This window comes from Balearica regulorum, chromosome 12, assembly GCF_011004875.1.
Source record: "Balearica regulorum gibbericeps isolate bBalReg1 chromosome 12, bBalReg1.pri, whole genome shotgun sequence".
Taxonomy (NCBI): domain Eukaryota; kingdom Metazoa; phylum Chordata; class Aves; order Gruiformes; family Gruidae; genus Balearica; species Balearica regulorum.
This window is the reverse complement of record NC_046195.1, coordinates 5,844,406-5,867,144: the sequence shown is the minus strand read 5'-3', so window position 1 is coordinate 5,867,144 and position 22,739 is coordinate 5,844,406. Positions and strand designations below refer to the sequence as shown.

At 37.0% G+C, this 22,739-nt stretch overlaps 1 long non-coding RNA gene across 1 annotated transcript in view; it reads right to left on the bottom strand.

Moving 5' to 3' along the window:
• The window catches only part of LOC142603514 (uncharacterized), a 129,249-nt gene extending 109,999 nt beyond the window's left edge, over nt 1–19,250 (bottom strand). The window contains exon 1 of the long non-coding RNA XR_012837461.1: nt 19,218–19,250. This is a non-coding gene — a long non-coding RNA (uncharacterized LOC142603514). The remainder of the gene's footprint in view (nt 1–19,217) is intronic.
• Between the last annotated feature and the right edge of the window lie 3,489 nt (nt 19,251–22,739).

The window sequence follows — 22,739 nt, the reverse complement described above, 5'->3', positions numbered from 1 at the left end:
TGTTCAACTTGTAATTTTCTAATCAATGGAAACTGCAAAATACTGATTAATCTAAATGATAACATAATTATAATGAAATCAGATGCGCCACTGATTGAAGGCAGACGCAATCTGAACAGAGTGATTGGTGCCTTAAAAATGGCAGTCTTAGAATAACAACAGGGAACCTAAAAGGATTTTTAATGCTAATGTTACAGTTGATAATTAAATCCTATCACATGCAGCTATTCAGAAAGATACACGGAAACAAGATTGGGGTGGAGTTTTTTGGCACAGAATCTCTTAATTCTTTGTCTAAGAAGATGGATAAAGGAAAAATAATTCAGTAAAGGATTTTCATTATTAAAATATTCTGTCTATCTCTCTCTCCAAATCACTCCAACTACATCTTCTATCAAGATCTCTTGAAATTTCTGGGTTGTTTTCTGACCTGGTAAAGGAAATCTAGTTTCTCCCAAATTAGCTTTTGGTCCTCTAGAAGAAGAAACACATACATCTCTGATCTGGAAATCATAAGACTAAGTTAAAAATGATGGGGAAGGCTTTTTCACTTTTTTTTTTTTTTTTTTTTTTTAAATTGGTCCCGATTTTAGTTGGGCTTTCACAACTCCCATCATTTCTTTTCATTCCAGGTATCTAATGACTTTTTCCTTTTTTTACCATTTTTAAATTATTAGTGATGTACTCAAGTGACGATTTAAGAAGCCATAGCATTCTTTAGAAAAACAACCAAACAAAAGGAATGAACCAAAAACTTAGACTAGCATGATGTGGCAAAAAGATCACTAAAACTGGCAACGTTGTAGTGTTAACTTTCAAAGAAAGCAACATTTTTGTAGTTTGGCCCTTCTAGATTCCATGTTTTAAAAAATACCAGCAACTGAACTTTAAAACAAATATAACTAAAAGTTTTAAGAGATTATGTTTAATCCAAACATAAATCCTCTGTAAACTAACAAGAGAAAAAACCCAACCAAACCAAACTTATCCATTAAGTTGCTATTTTGAAAACGAAGGACAGAACGCCACAGCTACAAAATAAAAGCCTAAGATCACAAAGCTCTGAGACACGCACATGCTCTGTTGTGGCAGTTCCACCCCATGTCCTGCTTCCAAGCGACACCAAACATACCATTCTCCCTTCCTTATGTCCTAAGCTGTTTGATTCAGACCACGGACATGGGAAATGAACCTCACTCTACATTTTGTTCACAGACACGCACATTTTAATTGTGCCAGAAAAATGTTTGTAATGCAGGTAGCATATCATAATGTCACAGAGTGAACTTCCTGCCTCATTTATGTATTTCTTCTCTCCTTGACCAATTCCAATGTAAGTAATTTAATTCCCACTGCCTAAATTCCCTTTTTGGTACCTGAATACCATGTTAGTGTCTACTACCTTACACCAAAATGCAGAGTAACTGTACTGTCACAGAAATGAGAAAGGGACCCCAATTACAACCGTATGAGCACTTGGATGTTGCAACAGGCTTTTGATCCACCCTTTCATGTTGCTCATTACTCATACTCCCTTAGGGCTTACCCTTTTTTTTTTGCTATTTTGGTTTTTACTTCAGCCTCCAGTGGGTTTTAGATTGAGGTTCCTAAGTTTACATAACATCAGTTCAGCTCTGATTCAAAGGTGTCTTATCTGATTGTATAAACAAAAGACTGAAGCAATTTTAAATTTAACTTATCTAAGTCTTATTACAGAGGAGTCTATAAGCAATATAGATAGGTCATTTTTCTAATATGATTGTTTCATGTCAGCAAACTGAGCATGGTGATGATGCATTTTGAATTTGCTGCTCATGCACATTTTATAGATGCTTTCCAATGCTGGAAGAACATGAAGAATTTTGACTGGTCAAGTAGACCAAACTAACTATTGTCCACCTCCCTAGGTCATGTGCCTCTATAGCAAATGATTTTCAAGGTACAGACAACTTGGAAGCTATTGAGTACTTACACCCAAACAGATTTTATTACAAGAAAGAAATACCTAGGGATTTCCAGTCTTCAGAATAATCACTGTCTGTAGCATTTATTATCAGTAGCTGAAGTTCCACACTGCACTTCCAGCCCGCCCTCTTTTTCTTTTTAGAGCCTCTGTTATCACTATTAGAGTAATCTGTAATCAAATACAGGCTAATCACTGTCATACAAATGCATTATACTGAAAATTGCCTCATGTGAAGCCTGAGTTTTCTGAACTTATCTTGTGTCTCCCATAACATGAAACAATTAAAGATGTGCTGCATTAATTTTACTAATCTTTAATAGATGATAATTGGAATTAGGTCTCCAAAGGGAGGATTTGAGTGTGTGTTTACCAACAGAAGAATGACAATGATTGATCAGAAATAAAACCAGAATGCTTAGTCTAATTACTTTGTTGGTTATCTGAATATAACTCACATTTTATTTAAAATTGTTTGTCTAGAAAAACAAGATTGCCACTGGAAACAAGAAATCCCTTAGCTTTCTTCTTTCCACTGGCAATCTGCTAACAGCAGCAAATTACATTCAAATTGCACATCAACTAGTATTAGTATTAATTGTAAACTAACCTCAGTTCACTTAATTGTGGGCATAATGAAGTATTACAATTAGCCATAATATATTATTTAAATAAGAAATATCAATATTATTTAGAGCAGGTGCCAATTACGGCAGGCAGTGAAATATGCCACCAAAAAGGATTTCAATTAGAAATTCAATTTCAGCAAGGACAAAGGTCCCTGTCACTGTAAAATGGCTAACAGCACTAATGCACGTCACCTCCATTGGGGAAGGGAGGCTACCTTGGAGCTCACCTGCATTCTGCACTATGGATTTCACAGGAGTTCTGGAAAGGCATGTTACAGACACAACTCCAGGCTTCTGCAGAACAGGTTTATACAGCGCTGTACAGGAGAAAGAGATCACTACACAAACCCACTAGGTTTAAGATGCTAGTATACTGTTATTTGATCTTAAAATTATCTGTGTCAAAGTCTACATTTCCTATCTGTATAGTCACTACTGTTTGAAATTCTCTTTGCTTAAGAATATGATAAATACAAACATAGTTTTCAATGGACTTAGACGCAAAAATTGTAGGGCTAAATACTTACATGCCCCTTTTTTAGTATTTTAAAACTTTCAAGATTCATTTCTGGCTTCTTATTCCAGTTCTCTGCAGTTTCGAGCAAAGTAGTAAAGGCTGAAGTTTAAATCCCCACAGACATAAGTTTGGATTGAAGATGCTTAGCTCTCCTAAGAAAAATTTATCTAGTTTAGTGTTTCTACCCCCAGTTCTCTATCAGGATCAGGACATTCACTCAAAATACTCATGTCAAACTTAGTAACCAATGTTTTTGCCAGAATACAATTGTCTTTCCAGTAAAGAAATTGCATCCAGCAGAACAGTATCTGCCAAAGTGGAAACAAGCTGCATCTATAAGGCAACCTAGACTAATTTAAACTAGTTAAACGTTACACTAAAAATGACTTAGGCTTGAGCTGCCAAAATCTAAATTTCTTTGCTTTCGTGCATCATCACTGGTTCACATCTCAGTTTGTAAAATTATAAAGCAAATGTAGCAACTTGAAGTTAGCGAAACATGGAATATCTCAGGGGGAAAAGTCAAAATAACAAATATGTTCCGTGTGTTCTAAGCTTCCTAGAAATGGTCCTGGGTTATGTTGGACCCTAAAATTGGGGCTGTCAAATGAACGTTGCAAATCACAAAACATAGCATCAGTGATTCTTTCAATTTGCCATGTATTCAAAAGCATTAGTAGTCAGTTCCTGGCATCATGTTGCAATAACACGAGGTAAGGAAAAGATTTTGATTAGCTAGGAAAAGTTGAAGAGAAAAATTGCAAGCTGAAATATGCTGGAAGTATGCTCAAGTTTCAGCCACAGGCCCACGGTGATAGAACTTTTCTTGCTGTACATTAAGATAATTTCAGTATACTACAATTATGTGCCTAATTAAAATTAAGAAATTAGAACACAGTTAAAAGGAATGATATTTTGCTCACAGCTAATTTCATTAAAGTATTAATGAACGGGACTCATTTTATGGCTAGAGGGCAACTACTTTCTGCAAAGTACTTCCATGCTAGCTAATTTATTCATGCATGAAAAACAATCCAATGAGAAATGAGCGAGCCGGGAACTGCTGGTCCTAATTAAAATATTTAAAACACCATGTCTATTCTGTTCCATCTAGCCAAAGACCTAAGCTAGGAGCCAGCACGATACCAATTAACATGGAACAAGCAAACACACAACACCCACAGATTCTGATTAAAGTGCATATTATTGCACCATACAATATATTGTTCTACACATGTATGTAAATGTTTAATTAACCCATGTCTAAATCTCTGTAATGTTCAGAAACTGATACTTTAAATCCTAAACAAGTGACAATCAGACTGCATGACTTCTATTTATCACAATGCTTTCTCAGCAAACTCTTTGGAGTCATCCTGCGATTCACACAGTAATGTCTTTCTAATGGGAGGGAGGGGAGACAGAAGCAGAGGAGGAAAAAGGAACAGGCGAAAGATTTTCTTCTCTGCATTTTAGACAGCAATGAGATTGCTGGTTGCCAAAGGCTTGGAAATGGAATGTAATCTTGGGTTAGCCTCAGGTAATACAATATTTTTCATTAATAATTGAAGGAAGAGCCTGGGACTAAACCCATTTGTCAGTCTTGGACGGCAGCAACAAAAACAAAATAAAAATGCTTCCTTTATAAACCAAAGAGCTGTTTGTGGGCGAGGAACCCAAGGGATGGTTCCCACTAGAGAAGAACACTGTAAAGGCTTAGAGAGAAGTTGGAGTCTTGCAAACTTAGTAGAAAGCAGGATCAGAAAAACAGAAAATGCTCTAAACTTTACTTCACACACAGATGAGAAAAATCTGAGTTCAAGGAGGCTTGAAAAAGCAGAAATTTGCTTCAGTTTGCACCATCATAGGTCTTCCTTTTTGAAAAATTTCTAGGGTACTTTTCCTCACTCAGTTAATCTTCAAGCATTTTGTGAGAAATCTGGCTCCCCACAGAGTTTTTTCTTCCCCTTTTCTATTCTGTTCCCCAACAACACTCATACACTAGTTTCTTCATTAAATGCAGCAAAAGAAAGAAATTAAATAGCCTTCCCTTGCTCTTGCTGGCTGATTGGGTAGACTAACTTCCACCCCTCCCTAACTGACAAGCTTTGCAACCTGTTGATAGAAATGTCAAATTAAAAAGAACTCACAGTTGTCAGAAATCCCACTAGAGCAGCTCTTACAAAAACTTTCCTATTATCGAACCATGGAAATCTGCTAGCACAGCCAGTACTCATTCAAATTAATGTGTGCTCAATCTTCATGCACTGGCTGTGGAGTGGCAAGTTAGTAAGACAAGAGTAACACACACACTCTGACTCTTCTCATTGTCAGGTATTTAGTGCCCTGAACTTGGTTCTCACCCTTTCTTTGGAATATCCAAGAGGAACCTACCCATCCTGCCAGTCAAGCTGAATGAGCAGAGTCTTGTTTCCATGTGGAGTAATTTGCAGCAAAATTCCCTCAGAAGACACTACTGACTAAAGAATGGTTTGCAAAACAGTGAAAAGCGCTTAAACAGCCATAACGAGTGCGTACTAAAGCAATATATAATCCTACAGCTTCCTAAAACGTCTTCAGTCTCCGCATATGTATTCTGGTCTATTCTACCTATTTAATCAGTGAGCTACATTGTATGTACCATTCCAGTGTCTATCCTCTGCCCAGTCTATCCACTGCCACAATAGCACAAACAAGTCAGATTCAGGATTTGGCTTGGCATACCAGGCAGAATGATGACTTAAGGGAAAACTGGGAAAACATACGAATAGGTCCCCTAGTTCCATAATCTAGAGCCTGGAAAAACACTTTCACAGCCCATAGGAGACTAAAAGTTGTTGTGGTTCCCCCCCGCCCCCGGACCCTTTTAAAACATTCGCTGCAACATCACTGAGTGGTAATACATTTGGGAGCCTTGGAACTCTATACATTTAAGATAAAATCATGTCTAATGCTAAATAATTCTGCTGCCTGTCCTGTTATACTTCACAAGGGATCCACTTAAAAAGATCTTGTGTCCCATGGTAACCACTGAGGGAATTTTGCTGCAAATTACTCCACGTGGAAACAAGACTCTGCTCATTCAGCACGACTGGCAGGATCAGGACCAAAAAGAGCTCTGGGTTTTTTTCTTCTTTTCTGATTTGCCCATATAAGCAAGAGTGGGTACAAATACTCGCAATATGTAATACTTACAGTATGTAATTGGCTTCATCACTGTTGAAGAGCCTCTCTGTTATTCAAACAGCCCATATACCAAAAGTTTTCATCTTGCCTCAAACTCTGGTTGAAGTGAAGGAAGTTCTTCCAAAAAGTCTGCGGACTTTTTGTCAGTAAGGTACGGTCTCTTTGCAAAGACCTAGTCTTTTCCTTAATATTTGCAATGGAATTTGAATAGCCTCTGTATGCCGCATACAGGGATAAGTGTCACTGCTCCAAATTACTGTTGACAGACAAACCTCTAAAGATCATACAACACTGCAAACACAATGCTTGTCAGAGATGCCTGATTTTCTGCATTCTCTAAGAGATAGCACTTTCATTTGTGTTCTAAATTAAGCAGCATAGGTTAATTTCAACAGTCTCAACTAGCAGGAGCAAAGAGCAAACTTCAAAGACGACACCACATTTTTATGCATCTTTAGCCAGACAAACATTAGTCCTTTTCCCAAACTGGAGCAGCTATTCTAAAGAATATTAACTTACTGTTTTCTAAATATGCAGATGTTCTGTTGTCATAATTCCATAAAGTAATGAACAGCTTCTTAATATTTAATAAACCTTGCCTGCTGTCCCCAGGCAGGGAACATAGACTGTTGATAGCCAGCTACTAAATGTCCATTAAAATACAGCATCTCTCTTTAAAAGGTGCTTAACAAACAGCTTATATCACCTGCAATGAAATGTGAATTGTTTCGGCCACACAACTGAAATACTCTCACCCTACAAGAAACCTAGATAGGTAGCAGGGAAAGCTGGTACTTCCTGCACTCTATTCTGACTCAGATAAAATCTTCACCTTGTGACAAATGCTTGTCACTCATGCCATTCAGCGCAGTCTGCAGCATGGCTAAATGACAGACCAATGGACTTGATATCTTCAAAGAATGCTACAGAGAAGCTATTTATAAAGCTGCTTCCTGAGCATCTTGTTTATTGTCTCTTGTGTGCAGAGCAAGTCATAACATATTGCAATAATGATCTTCTCTAATTTTATATAGAAGTCATTAATACAGAACAATAACATTTGTGCACTTTAGTACTGGCTTTTTATGTTCTGAAAGCAAAAACTATTGCTAATGACATTTGATAGAACCAAGGAAAAACATTAATGCAACTAAGATTAAATGTTGCCTTTCATTGTGCTGCCACACTGGGGGTCCACCTATGCATTGGATTCTGTGCTGGACTTTGCCAGATGGCCTTGCAAAGTGGAAGATGTGTAAAAGTGCTGTGTAAGAAAATGCTAGGCAAACTGCAAGAAATTCCTAACTACTCCTGCCTGATCAACACAAGTGTGCAAAGGCCACATCAACAGAGCTGTTATTTATCTGCACTTAGTCAGTAAAATCATCTTTGTCACCTGGCTCTGCTCACAAATATCCCTACATTGTCAACACAGCTGTGACAAGTTTGAAATAAAAGAAAAAAGCTACATTAATATCAAAAGACAAAAATGAAGTAATCAGAAATAAATATGGAAGCTAATTATTCCACCAAACCCCAGTGTAGCCGGCAGAGTTTGGCTCTGACTTCATAGGAAACACAGAAAGAGGAAAAGGATAAACAAGGTGCTTTTAATTGAAAAATTTAAAGAGTCTTTAAAACTGATCTCAACTAGTGCTGTAAGAATTTGCTGGACTGAACTTTGGCTTTTTAGGCTGTACTTCTTGGTGTCTAATTGGTTCGATGCCTGAAGAGCAGCAACAAACATGATAAGAGAAAAGCAAGCTGCCTTTTGAAATCAAGAACCTCTCTGAATCTTGAATATCCCTTAAAAGTGAATTGGATCCAGCTAGCTAGTCCAGCGCTTTTGAGTTACAGGAGCCCAAGTGGGCTACATTTATTAATTTAAAAGGTCGCAATAATTACAGGGTCAATCTTGCCTAGATAAATGCACATGGAATACAAAAATACCCCCGCACATGTATTCCCTGCAAGAACCCAAACATAAAAAGGCAAAAAGTCTGCACAATACATTACTGATTTATTCTTCTACTGATCAATATATATTGGTAATTTTCTACAGCAGCATGTGATCATATGAACCTGGGGTCATACCAACGTGCAAGCCCTAACTGACTAGGAAGCAAATTTGAATTAAAAATGTTCTAAAAGGCTTTTACTCTGACATATCCATGAAACAAGCAAGCATCACATATTGCAAAGAAAGAGCACCTGCTAAATAAATCCAAAATAATAATAAAAGTTTTTATTTTATATTTCTTACCAAAGTTCCACCATCCCTTACTTCTCATTAAGATTTTGACACATCTGTTTGTATAAACAAAAACCTAAATATAACTGCATATTCTGAATACAGATCTTTATTCAACCTATGGAGCCTTTAAACTTTTAAAAAGGTGCACAACAGTAGCTTTCCTGTCATATTCTCAGAGATGTAGTTTTGAAATCAGGATGGCATCTTTGCTCCTGGTCGTCTTCTGATCAAGTGAATATAACAATTTGAGTTATTCATAGGTATTACATTGCAAGAGAACTGACATGGAGAGAGTTTGCATGTTTCTGGGGAAGGAGGAAAAAGCAAAGGTCTTTTTTCCCCTTCCCATAGGCAAGGACACAGTTGTTCCGTATCTTTCAAATGAGGGATCTAGTTTCTGATTTTATAGAGTAGCTTGAGTTGGATGAGCCAAAAGCCAGCAAACTTCAGATGCTGTAAGGAAATCACAGAATCAGGTATGTTAATATTGAAAGCACAAAATTGCATTGTAGCTGGTAGATTTTTTTCCAAATATTTCAAAACCATTAAAAAGATGAAGAACCATTTTAGGAACTCCATTTTTATCACTCAGATACACTATGTCTGCTGTGGTACTAAGGCCTTGACTGTCAGCCAGAAAACAATGTGATAGTAAAAATGTCTATATAGAGACTGGCTTTTTCTTAACATATTAAAGGAAACTTATAAAATCAAACATCTCTCAAAGCTGATCAGACCTTGGTCCTTTCCTGCTAGGAGACACAGTGACAACAAATAACTATCACAATTGCAAAGTTCAGGCCTCAGTTTTCCCCACCTGTGACCTTCCAGCAAGTGCTGGATGAAAATGCCCAATCAGCCACGTTTGGTAGGCTGACGTATGGTATCCGACATGACTGCAAGCACCAACAGTTGAAGTAAGAGCACATATCTAAAAGAAAAGATCTAAATTTCTCACAGCATTTTATCACCTGCCTGGTTGTGATTTGATAGCTTTAAAAATTTTTAAAAATATAAAACCTACTTTGTTTTATCCTTGAGCTTAAAGTTTCATGAGGATTAGTATCTGACCCTGTCAACACCCTTAAATGAAGATCATATTTCATTTTTATAAGAGTCCATATAGACGTAGTTTCATTTTCCTACCACAATGCTACAGCTAATAAGTTCTTTCTGTTGAGGAACATTCTGGGCAATATCATCTTCCAAAGTGCAAAATGTCTCAGAAATTAAAGAACTGCAAGTGCTGATTGGCTGTTGATAATATTAGTTGTAAGCAATTAATTTATCTAAGAAGATATCTGATACTTTATTTAGAAAATAATGAATTATTCCTATAAACAATCATTAAAAATATACACATAAACTGGAGATGCCCTGAGCTATGAGCCAAATAGTAAGCCTATCAGAAGAATACATCAACAAACCTGTCATAAAAATAGACCACTCCACCAGCCACAGATGCTCCAATCTTATTATAACTTGGATTAACTTAAAAAAAAAAAAACCAAAACAAACCACTACTAGAACTTTAAGTAGTAAACAGCTTTTTTTTATTATTATTTTGATATCACAAAAACCATTACAGACAACCTTCCCCATCTGAACAAAAGGACTTTACGTATGTATTGTAACTCTTTTCTCTGTGGGTTTGAAATTACACACAGTAGTGCCAAAGGTAAGTCATTTCTAGAGGTTTAATACATTTCTGAGGTTTTTTTTCTTTTTCTCCCTCTTGTGAAATGTATTTGTGGCCCACAGCAATCACTTTAGACTTTTTAGACACGTCCGGATAGAGATAGATGACACAAGTAATCTACTTATCTTCCTTTTCCATCACCAATAAAAGTGACAGCCTGCCTAATTAGGCCTAATAAAGCAGCAGCCAAGAGAGGGGCTCAGCAGCGATCTAAAGAGAAATGGCATTGACCCACAGATACAGGTGCCGCCTTGAGGCAGTACTGGTATTGCTTTATCTTCAACACATTACAACTAGCTCATACCATATTCAAATGCAAGTAGCATGTTTTTCTCCTCAATTCTTAGATCAAGAACAAAAAAAAAGAAACCTCATCTAATCAAAAAAGGCACTGACAATTTTTCAGCCTCACATTAAAAGCAAAGAGTCATTCAGAACAGTGCACTCCATATTCTATTTTATAATATCACTTTAAGCTATTTCTTTGAATCACAGACATTTCTTTGTTAAGAAGGAAAATCAAAAATTCATCAGAAGTAGTTCTCAGGTTTTTTCCTTTTTTTCCCCCACCCCTTTTTTCCTCCTCCCCCCCACCCCATTCCCCCCATCCCCCCCCAACAGGGCTATTGCATGGGATTTTTAGCTGGAACCAACATTTATAGAAGTTAGGGATCCTTAAGCAATTACTAGCGGTGAGAGTTTGACACGCCTGAGAGTTGTCAACAACTGACTTTAAATAAAGTAGAAGGAAAGGGAAATAAATGGTGCTCTCAGCAAAATTAACACACAGCCTTGCAAATTAAAGATGTAGTGGTTTTTAAACAAGGAAAAAAAGTGAACTTTGCATGAAACAGCATTTTAAGTATATCTTTGTAAAAATTATCAGCTTGTCAAATGGCATGAAAGCAAATCAAGTCTGCAGCTACATGTGATATTTCTACATTTGCTCAAAAACAAAACAAAAAAAATCTTGGTTTTTTTTTTTTTGTCTGCAAGTATTCTTCATTCTTATTAGCCCAGATTGCTGAAGGCTGTTTTTGTTCAACTAATACTGGAATACCACCACTTTCAGTACATTCCTTACTAGTGAAGGTTTTGTACCAGGAGAGTTGAACACACAAAGGACTTTACTTCAAATTATTATTCAAGTTTCTGCCTTTTCTGAATTAAATGCAAAGGCTACAGTTCTGTGGTCCAGAAAGGTTGTAAATGTTTTGCATAAGAACACCCCAAGTGCCCTACCTCAAATGCCAGCTTGTTATTAGTAACACCAGTGATACCTGTCCCGACAATGTTTGTGTTTGCTCTTCAAAATAGATGCATAGTATTGTGAGTGAAGTAATCTTCTTTCATTAGAGAACTATTGCTTTGAAAATATGCAGTAGTAGTCTGTGGAACTGACTGTCATAATATCTCATCAAGAGTAAGGCCACTGGAGGGGGGGGAGGAAAACCCCAAAAAAGAAAAAGAGAATAGAATATAACAATAGACAACTAACAAATTTTGGAAGGAGACAGACCTCCTAGTTTAGGGCATTAACTAGTCTATGAGCACCAAGAATTACTGAAAAACACGCCCCCGCCTTTTTTTTTTTTTTTTTTTTTTTTTTTTTTGCTTAATAATGGACCAACTGATAAGTATGTTTGCTTACTAGGAACATTCTGATTCAAATCCAAAAGACTTTAAATTTAATCAAAAGATTTCTGTTTACCTTAACAGCCTTGATTCAGATCTTTTAAGATCACAGGAGAAGAATGTTGTAGAAAATCAGAGCACAGAAAAAGCTGACTGTTCTCTGATGAGAACAGAAATAACCACAGTGACATTTTCTATCCCATTTCCACCATATAAAATGACCCTTCAGCACCCAAGGCATTGGATGACACACTAGTTGGTGCCAAAGAGCAGTTTTACTTCTAATTAAGCTTAACTTGTTAGAAGAGTCCTTCTAAAGAAAGGTTTAACTAATCTCATAGTTATTCTTTACATTTAAATTCTTACATAGCATAAAACTAAACAATATTTTCCATGCTGACACTTTTTTTTAGTAACTGAGAACATAGGCATACTAACAGAACCACTTACATGTACTGGCAAAATAGGTCTGCCACCAAAAAATTAATACCATCAACATGATGAACACAAAAAAAGCATAAAACCACGTGAATGACAAAACACATTTCCCCCACTGGTTAACATAAGAAACTGCTGCGAGTTACTCAACATGTTCAGCTTTGAAACCACTCGAGGGAGGAGGAGAATTCCTGTTCTGTTAGGCTCAACTACCAGAATCACTCAAGCTACTGTTAATATCAGCTCTTTTGCAGTAAGTACTTGCAGGCCTCAGACTCCTACCTCAGAACATTCAGTTAAATTACCAAAAAAATGTTTATGTAGGCTGAGCAAAAGCCAAAGGATTTGCTTAACAAAAGCTCCTTGCAAAAACAAGAGCATCTTTCGTCTGCTTGTATATCCACCTTTTGGTTTTAGTGGCCACTGTTGTCTTTGTTTCCTATTTTAAAGCAGTCATTTTGCACAGAAGCTCTGGAAAGTTATCTAAAGGGATCAAGTGGAGGGGTCGTAGTGGCTCAGCAGCATAAATTCAGATGAGCTTAACAGAGAGAAAATAATCCCTCACCTTTAAATTCAAACGACATCAAGAGTCAACCTGTCATTCCACAGTTAATCTCACTGGTTTAGGATCCTTGGCAAAAGAGGAGGACTGAAGAAAAAGAGGAGTTACCCACAGGTAATCTCTCTGCATAACCGGAGGGAACAGGGATTAGCTTATTATATTTATTGCTTCTGTCTTCTCCGCGTTATGAAGAGTTATTCCTGCTCCTTTTACATGATACTGAGTTTGTCATAAAAGGGAGCCAGGACTTCTTCCATAAGGATGTGGAAACAGCCCAGAGCAGGCAAGCACAAAGTCAACATTGGCAGTTCCACAGGGTGTAAAGAGTTGACAAAGGTAAATGATCCAACAGCACTCAGAAGGCAGAGGTTTTGGGATGAGGAGGGCACCATTTTGGGTCACTTCAAGAATCATAAATCTGGGGCACAGAATCAGTTACGTATTTCTTACTACCCACATGCCAACTGTGCTTACTAATGGTGCTGGTCTGCAACATAAACACCCAACCCTTTGCTAACCCCTCATTTGAACAGACCCCCACAGTATTGAGGGCAATTGTGCTGACACCAGAGGAGAGATCCACCTCTGTACCAGCCCTTGACACTGTGGCATATGCTGGCTCAGCAGTGCTACCTCAGTTTGAATTGGTAATAGACTGACATAAAACTCTTAACCCTTAATGAAGTGAAATAATGTGATTTGCTGAAAATGCTGGCCCTTCTTTTTATTATTATTATTTGAAAAGAAGTAACAGATGTAGGTCAGCTTATGAACATAACAGATGAACAGCATTTCAGTGCCTCACACTGGTCAAAGCTAAAATGCTCTGTTGGGACTTTTCCACCTGCAAGTTTGCAACATGCAACATCTTACTTATTTAAGACTGGTTTCTGCTTCAGTGCATTCATGATAGAAGGCTTGTCATTATATAAATATATGGGCCAACTGGCCATAAAAAAAACATGCACATTGTCTCAGGTGTTTTAAGACTGGAAGTTTTAGTTATCACTAACAAGCACAATTTAAATGAATCAGATCCTATTAGGAATTTCTTGCTGCAGTGGTATCCTCTTGTGAATGAGGCTATAGCTCCAGAAGTACAGTGAATTTCACCGCCAGATCCTGCATTAAAAAATGGAATTCTCCTGCACCAGCTGTCAAAGACACTACAGAACTTCCTGACTTGACTGAAACCTGATGAGGATCTGATCTCTTGAAGACCTGGCCCAAAGGACATCTCAGCAAATTCTAAGACAAAGTTAACTTTAAGGTTAATATGCTACAAGTATTTTGTTTGCTGATGCCTTCCAAAGACACAACACAAATTTTAGTTAAAAATAACCCTCAGCCTCTCCAGGAAGCTGTTGCTTTCTTATTTTTTAGTCCAAGGAATTATTCACATAAGAAAAATCTTGAAATTGAAGTTGTGAACTTTTGTAAGTAGGAAGGAAAAGAAAAAGCTTTTCATCAACTCAATTAATTGAATAATTTTTTTAATCTGGGTCTCAGATTCACACTCCATGATACCCAGGCAGCAAAGTCCTTTGGCTTTGATTTCAGTAGGTCCTGGTTAAGAATCAAAAGTCCGTCTCCTACAAAATCGTGAAAGTACTGCTTATGGTTGAATATGTGACTAGTTCCTCTGATGGGAAAGATTTTTTCCATCTGAAGTTAAGCAAACATGCTTTGTTAGATTTGGAAGTATTTAAGACCAGGTTGGATGAGGCTTTGGGCAACGTGGTCTAGTTGAGGGTGTCCCTGCCTGCAGCAGAGGGATTGAAACTAGATGATCTTTAAGGTCCCTTCCAACCCAAACCATTCTATGATTCTATGATTTCTGGTGCAGATATCATTATCAGGAACAAATGATGAAGAAAGAGTTCTAGATGAAACTGATGAGCAATGCCAAGTGGTTTTCTGCATGTTCTTGTCTCACCTACATCTTTCCTAAGTCTGTCTCTACATCACCTCACCTCAAGCTAAGAAAGTACCTAAGAGTTTGCCAAAAATAAAGTTAAGCTACTATAGAAAGCATACTAAAAATTGTCCTGTATTTTGTATCAAACATATTAAAATCCCATTTCATGCTCACAGAAATATACGTTCTTCAAATGCCTTGTACACTTACTTACACTTCATGGCCCTGTATCTCAGAGTTCAAGGGCACGAATATAAGAAGATACAAGGCTATATATTTATGAATCCATAATGTGTCAGCTTTTTCTTTTTTTCTCTTCTCGCTTTTTGTGAGGGATTGGGCAGGTCTTCTAGAGAGGCAGATATTTGTAACAATGCCCTGAGGGTTAAATAATGATGTTGAGGGGGGAAAAGTTAGGTCAACCTGCAGAGTTTCATATGGCCTTAGTGACCAGTATGGAGCTGATCACCACAGCTAATGATTACACAGAGAAAAAAATTCCCCCAGTGTTCTGTAAGTAAATAGAAAATGCTAACCTTAGCATATTCAAAGGAGCATTTTAGCATGCAGTCATTAAGTTATCTCTTGGTTATTTATTTCTTCTGCTTGTTATTAGCTGTGTGAAGAATATTATTCTAATTATGTCAGCCCAATCAGCAGTATTGCATGTCCAGGCTCATTTCCATTAGTTTGAGCTTTGTCTTTCACACTGTGATACTAATTCAATGAGACATCAAACATTTAAATCGACCCAGGATGCCGAGGTCAGGCAGTTTTGCCCTTCCACTCTATTAGCACTCGAGTGTAATTGTGTTTGTCACTCCCCGCATGACTAATAGTATCAGGGTGACTATCAGAGCACAAATGAGCAATGCACTAATATATTATTTTGTTCTATAATATCAATATGTGTTTATTCAGTGGTTGTGTTAGCCAAGTTGAAACGTTCGCTTTAATATAGTAACCATAAACTGTTCACTTAAACAGAGGCACTCACTCATACAATTACTTTACAGCAATAGAATTTTTACTTTGCAGCAATAGAATTTTGCTTAAGTGAGAAAAATGAAAAAACCTCACTTTAAAAATAAGCTTTCAGAGATGCAGCTTTGCAACCTCAATTTGGCCTAAAAGCATCAGTAAAACTATGCTTAGTTCATACACAGAGCATATATAACAATTTGCAGTGTATAAATATAAATGTATAATGGCTATATATAATCAGAGAGTGCATAAACCATTGAAGCATTTTAAAAGAACATCTTTAAGAACAATTGCTAAAAACTTTAAAGCACTAGGCCTTGAACTAGAATATTTAGATACCTGAAGAAAAGGAAACCAAGGGGCTTCCTTTACATCACTACAATTGTGCAATCCACTATGGAATTTCAGCATGTAGCTGACTTGAAAGACGCAGGTAATCACTGGCTGATGCTGTTCATGTACTTAAAGATACACATTTTCCTTAATAAATTCCTGAAAGGGAGACATGGTAATTACCTCAAAAATTACATAAATATGGAAAAAGGAAGGGAGAAAAACCCAAAACCATATTAAAAAACCTAATTATTGATTCAGCACATATGATAATTATCAAATCCGATAATTTCAGAAAAATTTAAATTTGCTCTCCTCAGAGCAATAAAGCCTCTCAGTACTTAAATGCTGCATCATTTCTTTAACAGAATAAGTGTTCTGAAGGTTTCAGAATAACTAAAACTATCAGTGTTCTTATGCATTTCCATTTTTGTTTACATTTTAAGACAAAGTAAAATTTATTCTTTATACTTTGTAGGGCAGAATTTGCACCAGCTTCAGGGGAGGCTAACTTTCACCTATAGCATTTGTACTTTTGCACTACATTCGCTAGTGCTGAGAAAAGAACACACGATGCCTTTTTGTGCCAGTTTAAAAAAATGCCAACAGTCAACAATATTACTTCACATCAGCATTACATAACTAGCTAAATCAAGGTTTGAGGGGGAAGGGAAAGCTTTTTTTTTTTTTGTAAATTGAACAAATACAACTTCCTTCTCAATAGTATACAGTGGCTTTCAACATTTTTAATGCACTACATAAACTCCATAGAAAATAATTCAAACTTTTGTCATCTTAAATCACATCCATTTAAAAAAATCCTAAGCAAAAACCAAAGCAACAACACACACAATAGGTCAACTCTGGGAGCCATCTGGCAAAACTTGGGGATGTTTTACTGATTGTCATTGTGTATGTGCACCCCCGCCTTTAGGCAGGGTTTCAACACAATACTTGAATGTATGCTAAAGCGTACACTCATGTCTAAGTTTCACTGACTCCAAGCAAGTATGTAAAGGTTTTGGTGACTCAAAATACAAAAATTGTTCTTTTGATAGATTAGAGATAACATGCTGAAAGCTCCCAGATGTGAAGACAGATTCTGAATATTAAGAGAGATGAATGACATCATCATCAATGTCTGCCTCCTCCAGGAAAGTACACTGTGTTTACATGTACAGTTGCCTGCTTCACACATACAGCTTTAAATGCAGATAAGATTCTTCACATGAAAATGTATTCCAGATCATGTCAGGAATTATTTTAGAAGGAAATGTTTGTCCTGTGATGTTAACTACACTAAGTAGCTTCTGAAATTTAAGATTGAATAAAACCTACTCAGTAAAATTCACTACAGCATGACAAGTTAGAAAAAACAAAGCAAACAAACCAATCCACCTGACCCAATCTTTTTCCTTCCCAATTGGTTTTGTACTTCTTTCTTTTCCTCAGCAGGAAGAAAAACCAAGCCAAACCAAACCAACAAACCACAAGATCTTCTGACTAGGGACCAGAGTACAGAGATTTAGAAGTGGCATCAAGCTACAGGAATAGCACCTGATCTGAAATTTGTTTGCACATCACTGAGCATTAGCAGTCTGTACCCTCTTTACATTCTCAGCCTGTGATGAATCTGCAGCAGACTAAATTTGGCATCATGCCCATTCTAACTTATATATCTTCTCCAAATCATAAACTTCCTAAACTACTGCTTCCCTGTGCAAAGATATTGGGAAGAGGATAAAACTTCAGCCTTAGCAGGCTGTTTTAATTCATTGAACCCGTGTGTGTTAACTCAAAAAACCAGTCCTTATAAATACAGATCAAAGACACAAGTACATTTTAACAGTTTTTTTATTGACCTTTCACTATTTAAAGATCCTCTAAAGAGAGCAAACACATCTAACTTCCTACCACATCACACTTTTTGTTTGTTTCCATTTTTTCAAGGGAATTGGAACATTTAATTGTTAACATCCCTAATAGCACCATTCCTATTCATTTACATCTTGGACAAAAAAATATATTTTTATTTAATCTTCATGAGTTGCTCAAGTTAAAAAAAAAAAACCACCACCTTTTATGGGATACATAACAGATGGGACAACTGCTTTCTAGCTTCAGTAAGAGTAGAAGCCCAAAAGCATTGTCCACCCTGACACTGATTTACAACAGTCTTGGATGAATTACTGAAAAGTATCTTTGTATCTCACTGATCCCTGCGTGTTGAAGTCATGCTATAAGCCACAAAGTAAAACTCAAGAGATGTATTTGTCTAAAGTATGTTTATTTGTCTACCATACAGATGCAGCAAATGTTTGTGTTCTTTTCTATGTGCTTCCCAATTAGGGCATTATGTATGTCTAATGAGTAAAATTAGCTTTCTTTGCTTTGAGTTTAACTTCAAAGATTTTTTTTTAATCTTTGTCTATGACAAGTAATTGCTATATATGGTAGAGTTGGTAGATGCTTTTCTATCAAAATATTTATTTTGATAAAAAAACAAGGAAAGTGTGGGTGGCAGGAAAAATGCATTTTCTGCCCAACTCTATTTGTATATGTATATACACACATATGTGAAGAGTAAATGTACTGTTTTGCATACTTTGTTTTTGCCTACCCATTCATGGTAATTAAGCCCGTGTGTATTATATTTATTCCCACGAGTTCAACCCTCCCTTTTGACGAATCAAATGATTAAACATGTACTTTACTTCTAACAAGACTCTATGCAACACTAAACTGCTGCCAGTTAGTTGCAAGAGCTTTGCTTTTTATTATAAACACATTGCTTTCTTAAAAACAACCAAACGTCCATCTCTCTTCTCCCCCCCGCCGCCTTTGACTCATGCTCTGATAAGTAGCAGATCTAAACAGACAGCATTCTGCTCCCTACAGGGACAGCATTATCCTTCATTCAGCAATGTAACTTCTCTGTGGCAGCAGATGGACAACTGATTGCTTATGAGGAAGTTACACCAGCATTTTGAGGGTTATGCAGGTATCCCTAACTACACTCAGGGAAGGCTGAAAAGTAATTATTCTGTGTGTAGTAAAATCACAGCACAAAAGAAACCATTGCCATTGGAAAGGCCTTACCTTACTAGAGAAGACATCTGCAGATTCCACGCCACAGACAGCAGGCAGTATAGGCAGCCTCAGAGGTTCCTGCCTGAGAAGTACAACACAAGGTTAATGACAGAACTTCCTGCTCATAGCCCAGTATGTTTTTGTTGCTTTCGGTTCAAGTTTCCATAAGATTGGTTACTAATTCTTTAACTTTCTGACAAAGATGACGATTAGCTCAAGCAGCGATTTGACTCTAGGTCAGCTAGAATACTTGGATTCCAAATCAGCAGTGCTTCAGTGAAAAACCATATTCTGCAAATGACTTGTGTAAGTATTCCATGTTTAGAAACAAAGGCTTTTCAAGAAAACCTACTATCACTCTAGACATAAACAAAAGAGTGTCAATAGCAAACTAAATGCCACTTCAAACTAAAACAATATGGCCCACTAGGACCAAGCTTATGGGCTAACAATGCAGACACTGTGAGAAACAAATACAAATGCTAGGAGGAGAGCTATGGTACAAATCTTTTGTACACCAAACCTAACGAGGAAATATTTGCTCCCATCACAGATTATCAAAGCTAGCATTGAAACAAAGCCTTGAGTTCCTTTGAAAATTCTTTATAAAGACTACAGTAGTTACAACTTGAAGTAACTAAAAATCTGTATATTCTTCCTATTGATTTGCAAAACAGAGTCTCTGTGTGTGGAGGGAGTTCACACACTTTAAACATTGTAAACTGGAAGACTATTTTGCTAGCCAAAGAATGAAAACACAGGTTTGGGCATTCATCCTGTAAGACTTTTCCTCCCAAGAACAGATGAGAGGTTGCAGGGGGGAGTTGGGTAAAACAGACAATTTATGCATTCAAGTCCACTGTACACCCTTACTTTTATTGGGAAGGAAAGCATCCACATTCTCCTTTTTATACTTTCTCTCAGTTCCACACAAGGTCAAGGCCTGCAGTTCCTTTATAACTTATTCATGACAAGTAAAAGATTGGCAGATCTGTTGACCAAATAGTTTGCAATAGCAGAGTAGCAGTACTACACTTGCAGTTGTCCAAGACCAAGCAGAACTGCTGAGTCTGCAGCCCATCAGTATTCCATAGTGGGGTTGGCAGAGGGGTACTATGCATGATCCACTCCCAAATTCCACACATTTTAGAAGAGGACATCTTTTAGCTTCGGGGAAGACTACAGTTCATTTGAAGGATAAACAGAGGTAAATGTTAGAGGAAAGACGGTGCAATGCAGACAAAATCATGGGTGTTTTTGAAGTAGTAACACAAGAATTTAAAAGTCAGTAGCCTCAAATAATTTCCTTATTACAGTCTGCTGAAAAACTCCATGTTTCAAATCCTTAACTAACAGTTTTCTGGTTAGTTTCTAATGCAGATTAGAATGTATTCATATAAAATGCCACTTACTACAGCTTTGAAACTCAATATCCATACATTTATATATCCATCTCCAAGATAGGATAGATTTACTTCCTTGAAGTGAAACACACAGGTGTGACACTTCAAAAGGATTTCCCTTTATTTACCAGACAAAATTACAAACACATTGCATTTGCAGTAGTGGCCCTGATTCCACTTTATGTGAGATTTGTTGTCCCTTTGTTTGCTGCTGACAAGCGTAAAGAGCCACTTTCACTGCAGATAATAATGGTTAATTTATCACACAGAGCAGTGGCTGACCTCTGTGCGTCCCTGGCCTTCCATCACCTTCACACCTGCTCAAGCTAATTGTTAGAGCCAAGTGTAAATGAAAATCAACTGGGCTAATAATGAATGGAGGCCATTACTCGCAGCACCACGTTGCTTTACAAAGGTTTATCAAGCTACGATATAACTAGTCCCTTAGTCAAAGCTCTCTGTTTTACAAATGAGGATAAGGCAAACTCTTCAAGCCAGGAAAGAAAACCAGACAGTAAGGCAAAACACCTATGTTTGGAAGTGTTTTTATAGACCCTTAGCACAGCAAATAATATACTGACATTAGAAAATGCAAGCCAGAAATCTTATTCATAAGCAACAGTAGTATTTTTAAAATTCTGGAGCAGGGGAAAGAATTTCCCCCTTACCCATTTAACGTGATACTAGTCTCCTAAGATTCATGGGTACAAGTATACTAATGAAGGAACAGGCAAACATAGGTGAAAATTCAACCCACAAGTCCCTGATAAATCATACCAGAGACTTTCCCTGTAAAGAGCACAAGACAACCTAGCACTTAAAAAAATAAATTTCAAGGAACATTACCTTGCATCTACTCTTGCTCCAAATAGCTCAAAACAAAACCTAAAATTCCAAATAACTCCCTGTCTTTTAGCAAATCCAAGCTCCTACACTTACGTCCATTTATCTTCAGACAATAAGAAAAGAAATCATGAGCATATGCAACCACTTGGCCTCATAAATAAAAAATAATTGTAAATTCAGGGGGGAGGTTGTCTATAACCTCAAAACTGAGAATATAGAGGATATAAATAATTATGTAAGACCTACTAAAGTCTCTTTTAAGATCCCACCTCTATAATTGTTGTCTCATACAAAAAGAATTGCCAGCCCATCAGTGGGTTTTACGTCTCTCCTCCAATCCCACCAAGAGCAAAAAGACAACTTCATTCAGAAACACAGAGCAGATAAACAAATAGCTTGATAAAGATTAAAAAAACCCTCAAACCAAATAAAATTCCACTTCCAGCTTCTCATTCATGTTCAGATTGTTTTTCAAGCAAAAATTCAAGAACTACAGAAACTGAACATGCTTTAAACGCATCTAAACTGAGTCCTGCTGCCTTCTGTGATTTACTAGAAGAAAATCAAATACTTCTCTTTTTGTAAGATTCTCATTACTCCTCTGTACACAACACCACAATTTTTATTTTTACACATCTAAAAGGAAGAAAGAGTATGTATTACCATTGTCTATAATCTTGTAAAATAATTGCATTTGCCTGAGTAATTTTTATTAAAAGCAAATGCATACTAGTTCTTCCCACAGAGTATCCTAAAAGCGGAGCTACTGATCAATTCAAAAGCACTTTTCCATAAAAAGTTAATAAAATGAATGAAAACATGCAAATACTTTCTACCATGTATTCTGCATTAAGAATGTACTAGATGCCTTCAAATTAGTAAAATAAAGTGCTTTCTTGCATGAATCTGCAGGACAGATTCCAACATCAATAAAAATAAATAATGGAGCTGTGATGTGGGTGTTGGTCTCTTCTCCCAAGTAACTAGCAAAAGGACAAAAGAAAATGGTCTCGTTGCATCAGGGGAGGTTTAGACTGGATATTAGGAAAAATTTCTTCACCAAAGGAGTGGTCATGCATTGGAACAGGCTGCCCAGAGAGGTAGTGGAGTCACCATCCCTGGAGGTGTTAAAAAAACGTGTAGATGTGGCACTTTGGGACATGGATTAGTAGACATGGTGGTGTTGGGTTGACGTTGGACTTGATGATCTTAGAGGTCTTTTCCAACCTTAAAGATTCTATGATTCACTGAACATCAGATTGCTTTTGGCAGGGCAAAGGCT